The sequence below is a fragment of the Ranitomeya imitator genome, chromosome 3 (genome assembly GCF_032444005.1).
Source record: "Ranitomeya imitator isolate aRanImi1 chromosome 3, aRanImi1.pri, whole genome shotgun sequence".
Classification (NCBI taxonomy): domain Eukaryota; kingdom Metazoa; phylum Chordata; class Amphibia; order Anura; family Dendrobatidae; genus Ranitomeya; species Ranitomeya imitator.
In genome coordinates this window covers 395585983-395592350 of record NC_091284.1, presented here as the reverse complement: position 1 = coordinate 395592350, position 6368 = coordinate 395585983, and the positions used below count along the sequence as shown (strand labels likewise).

General features: G+C 42.6%; 1 non-coding gene across 1 annotated transcript; it reads right to left on the bottom strand.

Annotated features, from left to right (window-relative positions):
* Nucleotides 1–5185: 5185 nt before the first annotated feature.
* On the bottom strand, nucleotides 5186–5300 carry LOC138673356 (U5 spliceosomal RNA). The gene has a single exon (XR_011319988.1). It is a non-coding gene; the product is annotated as a U5 spliceosomal RNA (small nuclear RNA).
* Nucleotides 5301–6368: the final 1068 nt, after the last annotated feature.

Here is a 6368-nt window from a genome sequence, read left to right as displayed (position 1 = left end):
ATAATACCACCATACAGATCACATAATACCGCCATATAGATCTCACATAATGCCATAATACAGCATGATCCCCGCAGCTCCTGTTATCGCACGCATTGAGTTGTGTGTGCAATGGGGAAAGATATGCAGAGGGGAGAGGAGTGCATAGGAGAGGATTAGATACACAGTTCACCAGACAGTATCACACAGGAGAGGATTAGATACACGGCTCAGCAGACAGTATCACACAGGAGAGGATTAGATACACGGCTCAGCAGACAGTATCACACAGGAGAGGATTAGATACACGGCTCAGCATAATATCACACAGTATAGGATTAGATACACGGCTCAGCAGACAGTATCACACAGGAGAGGATTAGATACATGGCTCAGCATAATATCACACACTATAGGATTAGATACACGGCTCAGCAGACAGGATCACACAGGAGAGGATTAGATACACGGCTCAGCAGACAGTATCACACAGGAGAGGATTAGATACACGGCTCAGCATAATATCACACAGTATAGGATTAGATACACGGCTCAGCAGACAGTATCACACAGGAGAGGATTAGATACACGGCTCAGCATAATATCACACAGTATAGGATTAGATACACGGCTCAGCAGACAGTATCACACAGGAGGGAATTAGATACACGGCTCAGCATAATATCACACAGTATAGGATTAGATACACGGCTCAGCAGACAGTATCACACAGGAGAGGATTAGATACACGGCTCAGCAGACAGTATCACACAGGAGAGGATTAGATACACGGCTCAGCAGACAGTATCACACAGGAGAGGATTAGATACACGGCTCAGCATAACATCACACAGGAGAGGATTAGATACACGGCTCAGCAGACAGTATCACACAGGAGAGGATTAGATACATGGCTCAGCAGTCAGTATCACACAGGAGAGGATTAGATACATAGCTCAGCATAATATCACACAGTATAGGATTAGATACACGGCTCAGCAGACAGTATCACACAGGAGGGAATTAGATACACGGCTCAGCGTAATATCACACAGTATAGGATTAGATACACGGCTCAGCAGACAGTATCACACAGGAGAGGATTAGATACACGGCTCAGCAGACAGTATCACACAGGAGAGGATTAGATACACGGCTCAGCATAATATCACACAGTATAGGATTAGATACACGGCTCAGCAGACAGTATCACACAGGAGAGGATTAGATACACGGCTCAGCATAATATCACACAGTATAGGATTAGATACACGGCTCAGCATAACATCACACAGGAGAGGATTAGATACACGGCTCAGCAGACAGTATCACACAGGAGAGGATTAGATACATGGCTCAGCAGTCAGTATCACACAGGAGAGGATTAGATACATAGCTCAGCATAATATCACACAGTATAGGATTAGATACACGGCTCAGCAGACAGTATCACACAGGAGGGAATTAGATACACGGCTCAGCGTAATATCACACAGTATAGGATTAGATACACGGCTCAGCAGACAGTATCACACAGGAGAGGATTAGATACACGGCTCAGCAGACAGTATCACACAGGAGAGGATTAGATACACGGCTCAGCATAATATCACACAGTATAGGATTAGATACACGGCTCAGCAGACAGTATCACACAGGAGAGGATTAGATACACGGCTCAGCATAATATCACACAGTATAGGATTAGATACACGGCTCAGCAGACAGGATCACACAGGAGAGGATTAGATACACGGCTCAGCATAATATCACACAGTATAGGATTAGATACACGGCTCAGCAGACAGTATCACACAGGAGAGGATTAGATACACGGCTCAGCAGACAGTATCACACAGGAGAGGATTAGATACACGGCTCAGCATAATATCACACAGTATAGGATTAGATACACGGCTCAGCAGACAGTATCACACAGGAGAGGATTAGATACATGGCTCAGCATAATATCACACACTATAGGATTAGATACACGGCTCAGCAGACAGGATCACACAGGAGAGGATTAGATACACGGCTCAGCAGACAGTATCACACAGGAGAGGATTAGATACACGGCTCAGCATAATATCACACAGTATTGGATTAGATACACGGCTCAGCAGACAGTATCACACAGGAGAGGATTAGATACACGGCTCAGCATAATATCACACAGTATAGGATTAGATACACGGCTCAGCAGACAGTATCACACAGGAGAGGATTAGATACACGGCTCAGCAGACAGTATCACACAGGAGAGGATTAGATACACGGCTCAGCAGACAGTATCACACAGGAGAGGATTAGATACACGGCTCAGCAGACAGTATCACACAGGAGAGGATTAGATACACGGCTCAGCAGACAGTATCACACAGGAGAGGATTAGATACATGGCTCAGCAGTCAGTATCACACAGGAGAGGATTAGATACACAGCTCAGCATAATATCACACAGTATAGGATTAGATACACGGCTCAGCAGACAGTATCACACAGGAGAGGATTAGATACACGGCTCAGCATAATATCACACAGTATAGGATTAGATACACGGCTCAGCAGACAGGATCACACAGGAGAGGATTAGATACACGGCTCAGCAGACAGAATCACACAGGAGAGGATTAGATACACAGCTCAGCAGACAGGATCACACAGGAGAGGATTAGATACACGGCTCAGCAGACAGTATCACACAGGAGAGGATTAGATACACGGCTCAGCATAATATCACACAGGAGAGGATTAGATACACGGCTCAGCAGTCAGTATCACACAGGAGAGGATTAGATACACAGCTCAGCATAATATCACACAGGAGAGGATTAGATACACGGCTCAGCAGACAGTATCACACAGGAGAGGATTAGATACACAGCTCAGCATAATATCACACAGGAGAGGATTAGATACACGGCTCAGCAGACAGTATCACACAGGAGAGGATTAGATGCATGGCTCAGCATAGTATCATACGAGAGGATTAGATACAGGGGCCAGCAGACAGTATTACACAGGAGAGGATTAGATACATGGCTCAGCATAGTATCACACATGAGAGGATTAGATACAGGGGCCAGCAGACAGTATTACACAGGAGAGGATTAGATACATGGCTCAGCACAGTATAGTGATAGATGCACGGTCTGATGTCCTGTGAGGAGCTGCAGTGAGGTCGAAGCAGCACAGAGCCTCCCCCATCCCCCTCTGTTACCTCTCTGCAGCTCCTGATAGAGGACATCAGACAGCAACACTTCTTCAGCCTCTCTAGGGATTACAGCCACACACCAGGCAACAGAGGACAGGGAATGGCCGCTGAGTGTGAGGGGAGACAGATGGAGCTGCCCCTCCAACAGCACAGCTCAGTCACAGTGGAGCTCACAGGTACACTCCACTGTAGGCTGAAGCAAGATGGCACCGATCTCCTGCCTCTGCTGTGACGTGGAGACAGCCCAGGGGGCGTGGCCACATCACAGCACAATGATAGCTATGGGGTCGCCTCCCGACTGCAGCCTCCTATGTCCAGGGCTGCCGTATTTGCACAGTATAAGTGTCGTGCTGGGACTCTTACACTGCTGCAAAGCAAAATGGTGGCGCCCAGTGGCTGCAAAAATAATTAATAATAAAAAATATATTAAAGTTAAAAAAAATAATTTTGTATTAAAAATAATTGTTTATATAAACAATTATTTTTAATACAAAAACAAAATTGCGGCGCCTTCCCTTTAAGCCAATCAGTGAAATACCAGCTAGGGTTTATCTCTTTGCTTTTTATGCTCTTTACCTTGCACCTACCTTTTTTGTTTCTTTTTACGAAGTAGGCAGCATATTTTCTTACAGTACGCACTTATTTTGTGTTTCATGGTTTGTTTTGCTTACTTTGGGATCTCTTTATATTTCAGCATATTTTCCCTTCTGTAGGTAATTTACACCCTGCTCTACCCTCTAGATCTTTAGGAGGAACGTAAAGCACTCAATGGCTTTTCAGTCAGCATAGGTCTGGGTTCCCATCATCTAGTCTGTGGTTAGGGGTATCTCAGCTCACGCAAGAACCACTAGGGACTGCTTACTCAGCATCTCTAGTCTGTACAGGAACTGACAGGGTCAGTTTCAGTTTTTAGTGTGTTATTTATTTTCCTGAATGAGTTGCTACACTATCACAACAGCCCCCTTCATAGATGAGAGACTAGGAGCAGTTTGCAAAAGAACAATGGTCCAAAATTCAAGTTGAGAAGTGTAAGAAGCATGTTGATGGTTCTAGGAAGTGATTGATTGCAGTTATTTATTCAAAAGGGTGTGCAATCAAATATAATTTTGTCTGGCCTATTTTGGGGGTTTTATGTGAAATGATGTCCAATTTGCTTTTTTTTTTTTATTTTTTTTTTATTTGTATTATTCCAATACACACAAAGGAAATAAAGGTGTATAACAAAACATATGTAATTGCAATAGTTTTCTGTTAGAAAATCTTTATTTTCTGGAACAATTGCAAGGGTGCCAACACTTTTGGCCATGACTGTATTTATATTAAACCAGTAAGCACAGATATGATGACCAGTACAAGTTAATAAAAGAATATAATAAACATGATAATTTACAAGAAAAGTGAAAACGTGTGAATTGTAATTGCTACAATGTTAACAAGGTGACCAGAGTGTATAAAGTGACTAGTGCCATATCTCAAATCCTTGTGTCCAATATATGTATATTTAACAATTAAACCCACATTTAATAGATGATAAAGACAAGGCTGATTCTAGCTTTCTTGGTTCCCGAGGCGAAAATTGAAGTGGCACCGCTTCCCCGCAGTACAATGTAAACCAACAGTGAGTAAACACAATTGTATTTTTGTGTTCACAGTATTCATTGTATGGTAAAAAAAAATGACCTGTAACCATGATTCTTCAGGTCTGTACGCTTACTGCTTGCCTTGGTTCTTTTTTTTTAATAAATAAAGCAAAGAAAAAATGTAGGTTTGTGATGCCATTTCTTTTGGAGAACTGTAGGATTTATTTTTCTATCCAAAGAACTGTGTGAGGGCTTGTTTCTTTGCTTGGTGAGCTGACAGGAAACCTGCAGAAATAAAAGGGTGGACCTATTCAAAAGCCTCAGTGTGATTTCCTGTTCATGGAAGGAAGCCTACAGTCCTTAGCATCTTCCAGAGTGAAGTCTAAAGTTTGTGATATTTTTTTTATTAAGCCCAGCGAGCGCCGGGCAGCAAAAAATTACATGAAACTCATAATTGTTCCTCTCCATGGAAATCTTTAGTAAAAGGCGAAAGATTTATTCGATCTGAAGAGAAACCAAAGTTTGTGATATTTTAACTTACCTGAAGGTAGGTTCAGCCAGAGGTCTTTGCTTCGGTGTCCTCATATGAAGCAGCTCTTGTTGGCCTGGGTAGTTGCCAGGGGATTGGAGGGAATATGCTGGTTCATGCATATTTACCTTCATCCGTCTGGAACCATGTAACTAGAGGTCGTGTGTATGGTATACAAAAGGTACACAGTGACACGAGGTCACATGACATACACTTCCGGTTGAAGGCATCTTCATTCCTTGACAGTGGGATGTATGAATCTGGACGCTATACTCAACAGATGGATTGTTTAGGAGCTGACCACAGCACTCTAGGAATGGAAAAACTTTCAACCCCTAGATGTGACCCTTGGGAAGACCCCTATTGCTGCTCCTAGCATGGAAGTGCTTTTGGAAAGCTTTGGCTAAAACTAAAAATAGGGAATGTGACCTTTGCAAAACTAAACACTTAGCTCAGAAGAAAAAAGAATATCCCTCTTTTTTCCGAGATATTAAAACTTGTATTAAGGCAGGAGTGAAAAAAACAAAAAAACAACTTAGTAATCCCGAAGAGTTACAGTGGGTACGGAAAGTATTCAGACCCCTTTAAACTTTTCACTCTTTGTTTCATTGCAGCCATTTGGTAAATTCAAAATTTTTTATTTTTTTCTCTCATTAATGTACACTCTGCACCCCATCTTGACTGAAAAAAACAGAAATGTAGACATTTTTGCAAATTTATTAAAAAAGAAAAACTGAAATAACACATACTCATAAGTATTCAGATCCTTTGCTCAGTATTGAGTAGAAGCACCTTTTTGAGCTAGTACAGCCATTTGTCTTCTTGGGAATGATGCAACAAGTTTTTCACACCTGGATTTGGGGATCCTCTGCCATTCTTCCTTGCAGGTCCTCTCCAGTTCCGTCTGATTGGACGGTGAATGTTGGTGTACAGCCATTTTTAGGTGTTTCCAGAGATACTCAATTGGGTTTAGGTCAGGGCTCTGGCTGGGTCAGTCAAGAATAGTCACAGAGTTGATCTGAAGCCACTCCTTTGTTATTTTAGCGGTGTGCTTAGGGTCATT